This window comes from Sus scrofa, chromosome 18 (genome assembly GCF_054392235.1).
Source record: "Sus scrofa isolate SSC_HxYL_T2T_F1_AM1 chromosome 18, Sscrofa_HxYL_maternal_Yorkshire_Landrace_v2.0, whole genome shotgun sequence".
In the NCBI taxonomy this organism is placed as follows: Eukaryota; Metazoa; Chordata; class Mammalia; order Artiodactyla; family Suidae; genus Sus; species Sus scrofa.
This window is the reverse complement of record NC_139400.1, coordinates 32,735,169-32,749,284: the sequence shown is the minus strand read 5'-3', so window position 1 is coordinate 32,749,284 and position 14,116 is coordinate 32,735,169. Positions and strand designations below refer to the sequence as shown.

Sequence of the window (14,116 nt, the reverse complement as noted above, 5' to 3'; positions counted from 1 at the left end):
TTTTGGAAGTTTTTGATTTTTTTTTGGTCTTTTCTAGGGCCACACCCACGGCATATGGAGGTTCCCAGGCTAGGGGTCTAATCGGAGCAGTAGCTGCCAGCCTACATCACAGCCGCAGCAATGCCAGATCCGAGCCGTGTCTGTGACCTACACCATAGCTCCGGCAATGCCGGATCCTCAACCCACTGAGCGAGGCCAGGGATCCAACCCGCTGCCTCGTGGTACCCAGTCGGCTATGTTAACCACTGAGCCACGATGGGAACTCCCGCATCTTTATTTTTAAGAAAGAAAGTTTTCATAGCCAAGTAAACTTCCTAGGCAGAGAATAGAAACTGTTCATTCCAATTTGTGGTGGCTATTAAAGAGTTTTTTAAATCCTTCCATTAAAAAAAAAACTTAATTTAATTCAGTTTTCTGATATCACTAACCAGGAGCATCAAAAGGTATTTTTCCTCCTAACTTCGCATATGCCACAAAAATTCTCATACCCACCAGGGAAACCGTGGCCTTTTGATCTACTCAATCCCTCTCCAACACGCAGATGGCAGTCCACCTCCAAAGTCACTTCATGTACTGCAGCACTGTTAGTATAGCTCTGAGTGTGTGTGCATTTTTTATTGAGGTATAGTTGACTTACAATATTGTGTTTTAGATGTACAGCAAAGTGATTCAACTATATATATATTTGTTTCAGACTCGTTTCCATTATAGGTTATTACAAGATACTGAATGTAGTTCCCTGTGCTATAACAGTAAATTCTTGTTGTTTATCTATTTTATATATAGTAGTGGGTATCTCTTAATCCCATATTCTTAAGTTATCTTTCAAGCAGTTTCTTTAAGAAGGTCTCATGGGAGTTCCCGTCGTGGCGCAGTGGTTAACGAATCCGACTAGGAACCATGAGGTTGCGGGTTCGGTCCCTGCCCTTGCTCAGTGGGTTAACGATCCAGCGTTGCCGTGAGCTGTGGTGTAGGTTGCAGAAGCGGCTCGGATCCTGCGATGCTGTGGCTCTGGCGTAGGCCGGTGGCTCCAGCTCCGATTCAACCCCTAGCCTGGGAACCTCCATATGCTGCGGGAGTGGCCCAAGAAATAGCAACAACAACAAAAGACAAAAAGAGACAAAAAAAAAAAAAAGAAGAAGGTCTCATGGGAACAGTCTATCTTGAGTCCTACACATTCATCCTGAAGGGCGGCTTGACTAGTTATAAGATTATCGGCTCATGTTTTCTTTCCTTGAGTATCTTGTAGGTGTTGCTTTGGAGAAATATTATGTTCAAATTGGTAGTCTCCTTATAAATGATTTTATTTTATTTTATTTTTAACCCTGGCACCACAGTTTTCGTTATCGTTAAAACCCAGTGACCTGACTAGGTTATGTCTCTGTATTGCTTTTTTAGGTCATTTTTCCCTGGCACATGATGTGTCCAATAGCCATTTAGATTTAAATCTTTCTTTGTTTCAGGATTTTTTTCCCTTATATCTTTCAATTCTATTTTTTTTTTTTTGTCTTTTTAGGGCTGCACCCACAGTATATGAAAGTTCCCACACTAGGAGTTAAATCAGCGCTATAGCTGCCAGCCTATGCCACAGCCACAGCAATACGTATATATACATATATATACATATATATGTATATATATGCTATATTTTTTCAGTGCTTTATTTTCATTCCATCTTGTTTCCTTTTCTCATGTTTACCTCATTTCATACTATGATCTCTTCAGACCCAATTCTCCCTTAAGAATTCCTTCAAATTTAATCTTCATTTCTGTGACTTCATTTTTTTCTCTCTCTCCTACTTCTTTTCGGAATTCTACCAGCCTTTATTTCATCTTCTTCTATTCTACTTCCATCTCTTCACTCAGCTGTCTCGTTTCTACTTGGTAGTCTTCCTTCATAGTTGAAGTTGTGTTGTTGGTGTTTTACCAACATAGTGAAATACATGACCATAATTTTCATCTGCTCAGTAGCAGCATTTTCCCCATGAATGTACGTCACCTGTTGAAAAGTTTTGCTATTCTCTTCCATATCTTTAATTGTATGTTATATCCATTATATACATTATAGACCCCATGTATATTAATCGTTTTAAAATAATTTGGATTTTCTTGGATCAACTCTGTCCAGGAGGTAACAAAGAAACTGCTTCCTGCCGCTGTGCTTCATCTAGGTGATTCTTTGTGTAGCTCCCTTCTTCTGTTTCTCTGACCCAAACCAAATTCAAGGGCTTTTATGCCTCCAACTTGCTTTCTTTAGTTCTGCCACAGATTGCTACAATCAAGGTAATAGCTTTTGCTATAGAACCCACTCTGAATGCTTTACCTTTAAAAATTGTGTATTTGCTGGTATATTAAAGATCTACTGCCACTAGATTTTCTTATCACTCTGTACCTCTTTTTTCTTCCTCCTTTTACTTCTTATCCTCCTACAAAGATTTCTCATCTTTACACTTTTAGCAGCCCTTACATTTGTTTGGATGAAATCTACTGATTGTATTAGTCTAGTTTTGCTGAAAATGGAGTTTATGTTTGTTTGTTTTGGCATTCTCCTTGTTGCTTCTGCATAATTTTCCAGGAGAAAGAGAAAAATATGAACTTACATATCCATGTTCAAAATCAAAAAACTTCCTACCATCTATTTTAATATGAAGACTATTCTTTTACTAATATTCTGTAAGATTGCAGTAGTTGTAAAAAAAAAAACTACTGCATAATTAGCTTATATTTAATTCAATGACTGAGGTCTCTGTGTTCTTTATATTATTGGCTATTAAACCGGGTCTTTACTTCATAGACCTGTGTGACTAATGCTTGAACTTAAATGTAAAGCTTTAATATATCCTTGATAAATTTCATTGTTGGATTTTTCCAATTTCTCCAGAATGGTTAGATGATTTTGTTTTTTCCCTTTTTTTTAGGGCCGCACCTGCGGCATATGGAAGTTCCCAGGCTAGGGGTCAAACTGGAGCTGCAGCTCCCAGCCTACACCATAGCCACAGCAATCCCAAAACCGAGCTGCATCTGCGACCAGCACCTACACTGAAGCTTGCAGCAACACCAGATCCTTAACCAGTTGAGCAAGGCCGGAGATCAAACCTGCATCCTCATGGATACTAGTCAGGTTCTTAACCTGCTGAGCCACAGCAGGAACTCCTGATTTTGTATTTTGAGGAAAACATTAATGTTTGTGTTCTGATGATGTTTTTTACTATCATCATTTTGATACTGAGAAGAACTGTCACTCTTCTAGAACCAAGCACCATGTTTTATATTAAGTATTTCTATAGAAATAGGTGGCCTGGTTTTCCTTTTCTGAACAGTTATTGGAAAACTTAAGACCCAGATTTTGGTTCGCTTAAAGTAGGTGAACCCATCACAATAGTCTGTACTTTTATGTCCACTCGCCTTTTTTATTCAGATCATTTTAACTTTTGCAATTTTGTCTTTTTGTTATTTATTATTGTAAGTCAACGTTAATTCTTTCTGCAGTAATTCAACCCCCTTCCCAGGTTTTGAAAACCCCCAAATTTGATGCTCATAGCAACTAATTTAAAATGTTAGTAAACATGTTGAACTTCTTAAACAATACAGCCAAATTGACGATAACACTTTATTAAGATTTTCTTTGACTGTGGTTATTCAATTTGAAACTCACTAACTGGTTTTCATCCATGTTTCTTTATCTTGTCCCCAGGGTTGCTAGGTGAGTTTCTGCCACAGGCATTGTGGAAATCATGATCTCTGTTTACTAGACTAGTGCTCCTTGTGGGGGAAAAAGTGCCAAACATTGTACCTTGCACAGAGAAATTGCTTATACAATATTGAATAAAGAAAAGGATATATGAATAGTAAAATAAAGTTCAAATGATAAAAGTTACTCACAAGCCATACTGGATAATCCATTTCTGTCCTAACCGCTCACAAACTCCCTGCTTATATTTGGCATCAGTTTAAAAAGACTATGACATTTACCCATCCAAAGCCTCCTGATGCTTTTTTAATTCCCTGTCTTGCTCAGACTTCACCAGCAGTATTTCTGTGTTCAAAATGGGATGTTTTTCAGGCTCTAGGAAGTAACTTGCCTGGTCCTAGATACCTGTCATTTTAATATGTGCCATTCACCTACACTGTGAACATACACCACTTTCCTGCTTCTACTTCTCTTTAAAAACTGTGCTTTAAAAAGTTCCCTCTACAATTTTAGTACTTGTTCATTCATTCATTTATTCCTTCATGCTGTCTCTTGAGGCTCTAGCTTGCCTAACATATTATCACCAGTCTTTGTATTTATCTGTGTTATAGGGACATTTGCATCTTTCATATATGCTGTTTCAATTACTGTGAACCGCAGTAATTTCTTTCAGTGTCTCACCCTTTTCTTTCTCAGTGAAATCTTGTGTGGCTGGTTAGAATTTTATATCCTATAGTCTACCCTTCCTCTTATAGATATCGAGGCAACTGAATTATTGTCATCTGGGAACTTTCTGAATTCTAATTGTTCTTATTCCCTCTCTGAAATACCCAGTTTTTCTTAATTAATAGATATAATTTATATCTATGATATAAAAATTTATATGAGATATTTTTATGCAAAGATTAAGAATCAAGTAACAGTATTAATAGTAGATGTTATCCAACATATAAAAATGTGAGTTGGAGGTCCCAAGGTGGCTCAACGGAAACCATTCTGACTAGCATCCATGAGGATGCACATTCAACCTCTGGCCTTGCTCAGTGGGTTAAGGATCCCATGTTGCCGTGGTGTATGTCGCAGACAGGGCTTGGATCTCCAGTTGCTGTGGCTGTGGCATAGGCCAGCAGCTGTAACTCCAGTTTGACCCCTAGCCTGTGAACCTCCATATGCCTTGGGTACAGCCCTAAAAAGACAAAAAAATATGTGGATCATATTTATTCTACCAATTATACTTGAATACATTGATTCCATAGCAACAACATGTTTTGCTTGCTTGTTTCAAAGCTTAATTGGGAAAAAAACAGATGAAAATATCTTCTTGGGATTAAAGAATAAGGATCTTAAATTTCTATTATTAAACTTCTACATTGCTATATGCTCACTACAGAGGTTGAAATAGTTATGTTCTCTGAATTCTTTTTTATTGCCAGTTCACGTCTATGCGAAATAAATTCTCCATAAATATTCCCAAATTTACCCTGAATAGCTTTTCTCTTTTTTCCATCTACTTAAGTTCTGCCTGACTTTAGCCTGAGAGCCTAATAGATAATTGTAGTCAAAATGAAAGTTTAAAATGAACTCAGAAATAGTTTGCAACCTGGCTGGTACCAAGGGATTTGCAAATTTATAACTTTATCAGCTCTTGGAAGCTGAGTGAATTATGGAAAATCACTAATTAAATAATTTACTAGGTCTTCATTAAAAACAAATCTATTATGTTTTTGGCTGCCTTGTGAGTTTGCCTTAAGCCTCCCAGCTGTCTTTCCCTGTATTATGAAATTCTTAAACATACAGTGAAGTTGCAGGTTTCTCTTACTGTTGTCTAGGTCCCCAGGCCTTTGATTCAATTCACTTTGAACACTCCTCCCCCCAAGCATCCTTGTGCAGGCTTCAACTTACACAACTGTACAAAGAAGCCCTGAGGAAAGGTCTTAGCATAATGCTTTGTTACAACAAGCAAGCAATAAATATTGTCCATCATTATAATTATTAGGTGGTGAACCATTCCAAAATGGTGTGGAGTCTCAGTCGGAGACTCTCTGGTTAAGCCGGTTGTGAAAAGAGGCTGATGTGCTCACGATGTACATGTTAAGTCTTGGAAGAGTTCAAAACACTGACTTGGAAAGCAAACCAATGGACACCCATCACTGTGTGACTCTCCTTCCACTAGGTGGTGCTGTCTCTCATGCAGCCAGGGCTTCTGCTTGCTTTGGTGGAACTGAGCTCTGTTTAGAGATGGCCTTTATTTACCAATCATTCAATCAATAATCAGACGGTATCTGGGTCCCACAGCCTTCCTTCAACTCTTTGGAGGTGTTACTTCTCTCTCAGAGCAGGAATGTTCCACATTATACTTAAACACTGCGGCAAGGAAAGAATTCTCACTAGATGGTAGAAAGCTGTAGAAGGGCTGTCAGCTGCTGTGAAAAAAAGTCCATTAACTTCCTGTCTCTTTGGATTCAAAACCAGAATGTTATCGATAATTAATTTACCAAATAATAGCATCACTTTATTGTTTTATGACCTTTGGCATTGTTAGAGTTTGAGAATGGGGCAAGACATGATAATTCAACTTTGTGGTTATAAAAATGTAAATCTCCAAACACCTAGTCTTCACGCTAGAGGAGGATCCTACCCAACTCAAGTCTTAAGACTATATTTTCATTATTTTATCTTCATCATTTTTTATTTTTCTGGTTCTAAAGGAAGTGTGAGCTTCACAACACAAAAGATAATTTTCTGGGAAGTCTTTTAGTTAAATGTGTATACTTCAAATTATGAGGATACCTTGCTACTTAAGAAATTATTTAATAAATAACTTTGTAAAATGAAATTTTTCTTTTATTGCTATTTAAGTTCAGTTGTGAAGATACCAAATATGTTTGCATGTTTTCTCTCTTTTTGTCACTCCCAAGTCTGACAGATTTTGAGGAGAAAATATGAGTCCTCAAGGGCGTTTTTCAAAAAATTACTGCAAACTACTTAAGACAATATGAATGAACTTTTAGGGTAAATCAAATGGACTGATTAATAAACTGTAAAGAGCCTTTTGATGCTCTTGCCATTCATTCTGGGCAGTGCTGGGCAGACCATGCAGCTGCTGCTCCATGTCCATTTGTAAGCAGAGCACTTCCAGTATACGTTTCTTTTTTGTTGTTGTTTGCTTTTAAGGGCCACACCTGAGGCACATGGAGGTTCCCAGGCTAGGAGCTGAATTGGAGCTACAGCTGCCAGTTCACACCACAGCCACAGCAACGCAGGATCCAAGCCACGTCTGCAGCCTACACCACAGCTCACGGCAATACCGGATCCTTAACCCACTGAGCGAGGCCAGGGATCAAACCTGCAACGTTATGGTTCCTAGTCATATTTGTTTCCGCTGTGTCACAGTGGGAACTCCTACATTTCATTTTTAATGTTAAAATATCTGCAAGACGGGAAGAGGGAGGCCAATGTCCTGCCTAAAATGCTCCTGTAGCTTCCTCTTTGCTGCAGAGGTTCTCAGACTCAGAATGCTTCCCGGAGAGACCATTCCATAGCCTTTGAAGGTTACATCTTTGTAGAAGGAAGGATGGGGTGAAGATGAGAGGTGGGGCGGTAGAGAATTATCCAAAAGACTTGTCTGTTCAAAATGTTCAGGCCATACACACAGTCTTTAGGGTTCTGGTGAATAATACCATGTAGACTGGTTCCCCCCGCCCCCCCCCCCCCCCCCGCCCAGGGAGAAAGCCCTTTCTCACCTCCCTTGCCCTAGAAGAAGAAATAAAACCCCGAAATTCCCAAGTGCGATATATAATATCCTACTCCTAGCCAGAAGTCAGGAGTATTCTGACTCTTGCCTAAATCTCCTGTTTATTTACTGCAGGTTCCTCCAAGCAGTCCATGAGCAGCTAAAATACATGTCCATAATTCCCCCCACACATATGCCATTTTCCTTCAGACCAGTGTGCATTTTTTTCTGCCCAGAATGCTTGTCCCTTTTTTAGATTATCCAAAAAAGTCCTTTTCCTCCTTCAAGTCTCAGCTCACGCCTTCATCTTCTCTAGGACATACTCTTGTCTCCTCCTGGAAGTTCATTATCACTTTTTTTTTGGTCATCTCTTCATCTCCTCCACCTGCCTTGTTCAATATCATCATCCCAGGTGCATAATAGCTGATAAACCCAGGTCTAGTGAATAAACGAAGGCAGTGCTACTCAGAGAGGATGCGTCTCATCCAGGTTGCTCAGAAATGATAACTTAGGACTGTGAAAGAAACGATGTAAATCTTATTTGAGTCAATCAGTTAGCCTCTGCTTTAAAGTCTAATTCAGATAGAAGGTCAAGACATGGCAAGCATCACACGAGCAAAAATACTTTAGCAGAATCTGAAACCTTAAAATGTTCAGGCGATAGAAGATAAAATGATAGCTTTATAGACTCTTTATATTGAAAGAGAAATTTGAGCTCATCTAATTCCAGATCTAACTTAATATTCCAGCTGAGAAAGAGAAGATCCCAAGAGATAGGAGACTGACCTCTTTCAAAGCATCTCGGCACTTTCCCTTCTGTTGGCCTTGTCATAGAAAGTGATATCATGGGAAGTGAGTTCCGAGGACATGCTGGAATTGAGAATCATGAAGTGCAAAATTCTAAACAGCCTCCAAAGTCCTCCAGGACAGTGGTTACCATGCCACAGTCCTGCCCTCCTCTCAAATCACTTGCTCCTTCTATGTTTGATGATTTTCTTTCATTCTCTGTCTCTCTCTCTCTCTCTCTCTCTTTTTTTTATTTTTTTAGGGCCGCACCCACATCATATGGAATTCCCCAGGGTAGGGGTCAAATTGAAGCTGTAGCTGGTAGCTTCCAGCCTACACCACAGCCACAGCAACTTGGGATCCAAGCTGCATTTGCAGCCTACACCACAGCTCATGGCAACACCGGATCCTTAACCCATTGAGGAGACCAGGGATCCAACCCACGTCTTCATGGATACTAGTTGGATTCGTAACGGCTGAGCCACAATGGTTTTCTAAGGAATAACACAACATTTTCAGTTCTACTTCAATTTCTGTTCTATGACATTCTTTTTATTCGAAAGCAGTTGCTGATACAAACTTTGAAAGACTGATTTTTATAGATCGATGGCCCTTTTTCATAAAATGAGGGAAACGAAATGAGCCAAGAGAGATTTTTTTGGAGGAAAAGCATAGAAAAAGGAAGTAATATTCCTAAATTCAGGGGAGCAGTATGTGGGTCTTACAAGCTCCTAAACACAAGATCGCTGTTTCTCTCTTCTTCATCCTGAGAAGCGGAGCAGAGAGAGAGAAAGATGGGAAATCTTTCAAAGGAAACCTGGGCTGTCAGTGAGAAGATTCTGAACTCGAAAACAAATAGAAACGTTGCTAAGTCCCATGGTCAGTTTTTAGTCCTCAGGTTTCTTCACCTAGCGGCAGAATTGGATACAGTTGATCGCTCTCTCCTGCTGCAGATGTTTTTCTTCCCTTAGCTTGCATTCTACTCTGGCCTTTGTTCAGCCCCAGGGCTCATCCCTTGAATGCCTTTGTTTTTATTTTATTTTTATTTATTTATTTATTTTTAATTACTTGATGAATTTTATTACATTTATACAGGTGTACAACCATCATCACAACCAAATTTTATAGCGTTTCCATCTCAAACCCTCAGTGCATCCCACCAACCCCCAACCTGTCTCATTTGGAAACCAAATGCCTTTGTTTTTATATCTATGTGTATTCCTTTGTGACTCATCTAACCTCGTGGCTTTATGTATCATAACTTTGTTGTTTAATCCCTAAATGTGGACTCACCTTCATTGCCTGCTTAACCTTTCTTCTTGGACTTCAACAGGTATTGCAAGTTTTACGTGCTCTGAGCTGAGCTCCTATTCCTTCTCTCTACATCTGCTCCTTCAGAAACCTTTTCCATCTTAGTTCATAGTAACTCCATCCTTCCAGTTGTTTGGGCTCCATCCTGATCTTCCCTCGCACAGACCCGACATGAAATCTGGGACAAATTCTGTAAATTTTGCCTTCAAACTGAGCAAAATGCCTGCAAGTTAGGTGGTGATGTGTTGTGCCTATTGCTATATCCTGAGGACCCAGAAAAGAAAGCCCACGTGAAGGTATTCACTCCCACTGACACTGGATGGTCCAGGTCTATAGGGCTGAACTACCCAGACATGCCCAGCTGTACCTCCAAACTCAACTTGAGTTTAACATTTTTGAATGATAGCACAAGTGAAGGAAATGGGAAAGTGTGCCTCATGTGTATGGTAATTGTATATTAAATCCCCAAATCAAGCCACAACTAAGCTGAATAGAATGTATAATAGTAGAAATAACATTTCAGAAAAATCAAGAGTGTTTTGTCACAGGACTGATACTACTGACTAGCAAAGATAAGTCTGGCAGAAATAATCACATTTTTCTACGTTCCTGAAAGAATCACGAAGCTTAACTTTTATATCGGAGAAATGGTTGAACACAATGGTAGGTCAGATTTGAAATGTAAAAGATAAAGATCTGAATGCAAGGGTGGGGGGCTGTACACAGATCTTTTAATGGTAGTGGATTTGTACTGAAATTTTAAAATGTTAGCATGGTAGGTTTCCTTCATTAAAGTCAAATAATTTTTCTCTAACAGGTCATGTCAAAATGCTCTTTTTCATAATTAAATATTAATTGATGAAGTGTCGTATACTAGCAGCTTCAAAAAATTGAAACATGAAAAGCTCAGTTCTTTTCAGAAAGAACAGAACAGACTACTGAATTTTCAGTAACTCCAATTTTACTTTGGTTGTCAATATACAGTCTTGATTATGATCATGGGTGGTTTATCTAAAATAGGATACGAAGCATAGTGAGTTTCCATGCCTCAGCACTATCAATGTGGGATATGAAGGAAGTCAGAATTATAAAAGACTGAAGAGAAGACTCAAAATAATTTGATGAATCCACTAATGTAAAACCGATTTCTCTCTTTGAAACTTAAATGTGTGTGCACGTGTGTCTTTTGTTCTCCGACTCTCTCCTCCGTAGCCCTTCTGTCTTATCTCTCCTACCACATTAGGGCTGCTTTTCCACTTATGTTCTCTATGCAACGGTAAACTTCTTCAGGACTAGAAAGGTGTGTTCCACCCGCATTGGTGTACATGCTCCGAAGGTACCCTGTGTTCCTGAAAACAGGTGTGGGGCTCACAGGCTTCTGACTGCGTTACTCACCTATCTGTCTGTACACCACATAGGACATTTTTTTTAGTGTCCATTTTATATCCCAGAAGTATGATACTATTGGTAAGTCCTGTATCTTTACAGTGATTACTATGTTTTCAAAGAACTTCCATAATTATGCCCTTACTTTAGTCTCATAATGACGTGACGTAATGAGAGCAGTATTATACACAGGTGGAAACGGAGGCACACACATTTCAGTAGTTTAATTCATGAAGACACAGACGGATCTGAGACTAAAATGCAGATTCCTGCTTTCTTTTAATCCCGAGTTCTTTCTCTTAGAGGCGCTTGAAATGCCTCTGGCAGTAATGAAAATTAAGCATTTGCTCGGAAAAAAAAAAAAAAAAAAAAAAAAAAAAAAGGAAAAGAAGAAGAGAAAGATCAACCTGCTTTCTTAAAATTCATTTTGACTCAGTTTTAATTAAATCAACCTTTTAAGTTAGACAGGAAATAACTGCTAACCCGCACGAACAAGTCATCCGTGTTCGGCAAGACACTTAGCACGTTTGATGTGTGCTTTCTATGTGGAAAGCACTTTACCAGACACTGGTGAGGTCGGGGTGAGTATAACTGGGGCCAGTAGAGTCCTCTCCACTTTGCCCATTATTGGTTTAGTGTGCTATCAACAGCACTACCTTATGAAAAACTACCCTCTCACATATTTCTACTCTCGTTTTATACACAACTGAAATAAGGTGTGCATTTTAAAAAATCATAGCCCCCAAGGCGAAAACAATGAACAAGCACAGAAGGAGAGGAAGAAGGAAGAGAAAATCCAAAATATACCAAAGTGAAAATGAAGCCAAGTGAGATGTACATGGGTGTGGCTTACCAAACTGCAAAATAAGAGGGCAGAACAAAATTGCATTCTCCAAGGTGTGTGAACAACATCTTCTTGGCCCAAGAGGCAAAGATAAAGCTGCAGTCTGATAAGGCTTTAATGGAGAATGGGTTGTATCAGGAGGGAATATGATAAATGGCTTTGGGGTTGGGGGGTGGATCGAATTGTATGGCTCATCTTCACACGAGCTATATTTTTAATTCACAGTCAGAGGCCTGTGAGCCCCACACCTGTTTTCAGGAACACAGGGTACCTGTGGGCAAGTGAGAAGTGTATTAGCAGCAGAAGCCCAGGAAGCCCATGGCTCCCTGGAAGCTCATCCTGCCCAAATCGCCTGTTCCCAAAATAAAAAATGGGTGGTTCCAGGGACAGTCCCTTTCACACTGTGCTCCAACCGTTTCAACCTCAGCCTCCTCATATCAGCTGCTAAAATTATCATCTAGAAAGTGGACATGCATTTCCTGCTATATATAGACAGTAGGGACGTGTTCTTGGAGGTCAGTATCACTACATGTACCTTCCTCGGAACCACGATGTGTTCAGCACCCCTTCACTGCTTGGTCACACCCCTCACCCAAAGTCACCCTCCTCTGCAAACCAGAGTCACACTGTTCAAAAATCCAATTCACTTTGTTCCCCTTTCAGAAAGCCAGCAGGAAAAGCCAGCCTCCAAGACAGGCAAATGTGGAAGTGATTATTAGTATTATGAATATGTCCTTCTCTTAAATGCTTACCCAAAGCACACTTTACTGTGTGTATAGATGATCAGCTACTTGAGGAATACATCTCATAACAATGGCGAGTGCTATAGTCATTGCATTATTATTATTTTTTATGGTTATGATTATTGTTGTAGTGCCCATGTTACAGATGAATAAATTGAATCTTCAATATTTTTTTCTTTTTAGAGCCACACCTGTGGCATATGGAAGTTCCCAGGCTAGGGGTCAAATCCAAGCCGCATCTGAGACCTATGCCACAGTTCACCAGAACACCAGATCCTTAACCTACTGGGACAGGCCAGGAATTGAACCCACATCGTCATGGATACTAGTGAGGTTCTTAACCTACTGAGCCACAATGGGAAGTCTGAGTCTACAAAATTTTAAACAGCAAATCTGAAGTGGCAGGGACAGCAAGCGATAAAGCAAGACTTGTTCATAGGTCTATGTCATCAGTAGCATATTTTCATTTATTTACCACACTGTTCCTCTTTTCTTGCCTTTCTATAATGTTAAGCATTATTTTAAGTGTTGTATAATATAAGGGGATCTATAATAACTATTATAGAAATGGATAAAACAAGCATAAATTTATTGGTGTAAGTGCAGAATTGTCCCTGAAATGTGCCAAACCACATTTTAAAATGTTGGGTATAGGTTTTTTAATAAATTGAATTACATTCTAAACCTTCATATGAATGTTTCAGCTTGTATATTAAGAAAAACTATAAAAATTAGAGCATTTCACAATACTGCTTGATTTCTAGAAGAATTCTTTATTGAAAAATTCCAAATCAGATTAATAACTATAAACTGTGCACAGTGTTCCACCCTTCAACCTTGACTCTTTCAAGACAGTTATTAGTGATATACATACAAAGTATTTCTTGGGGTTTCCTCTGGGGATGACAGAAATACAGCCTCTTCTATCACAAAGAGGAGGTAGGACTTCTGATTTCTCATTTACAGTTTTCCGCGTTTTGAAATAAAACGGGGAAATTCACTGCAATTTATGTGTTTATTCATTAACACTGAGGACAGAGAATGAATCAGAGAGATAAGAAAATGAAAGAATATTGTTCTCCTCTGAAGCCTAAAGAGTAGGAAGTTCTAGGAAAAAAGGAGGGCTCAATGGCCCAAATCCAACAGAGGGTCTGAAAAGTAAGAAGGAAAAGTGTCCATCCACCTTAGTTACCAGGAGGTCAGTGAGACTCTGGAGTTGTTTTAGTGGAGTGGCGGGGACAGAAGCCAGATGGCTTTGTGAATGCTGACAGCGGCCTGAATTCATCCAAGGCTAGCCATGTCAAAACAAACTTAAGGCAGATTATTTTCATTAGAAAACCAGTGAGATCCTACACTTTATTTTTTTTTAATAGAAACCAAACAGCCCTTCCTAATTCAAATACTAATTTTCTGCTTGCTTTACCTCTGCTGCTCACTTTATTTGTTTTATAACTTGACCTAAAAAATCTTGATCCGATTAGATGTCACTGAATGTCATGCTCCCATCAGTGTATCATACTGGCAGCTGTGAAATGCAAATCAAATGAAAAATGGTCAATTCCTAGAACAAGAGGATTGTATTGAATGAGATTCGATGTGCGTCTAGAAGGAAGAGAAATAGT

At 39.1% G+C, this 14,116-nt stretch overlaps 1 protein-coding gene across 16 annotated transcripts in view; it reads left to right on the top strand.

Moving 5' to 3' along the window:
• ASB15 (ankyrin repeat and SOCS box containing 15) overlaps positions 1–14,116 on the top strand; it is a 55,869-nt gene that overhangs the window by 8,062 nt on the left and 33,691 nt on the right. The gene's annotated exons all lie outside the window — the stretch shown is intronic.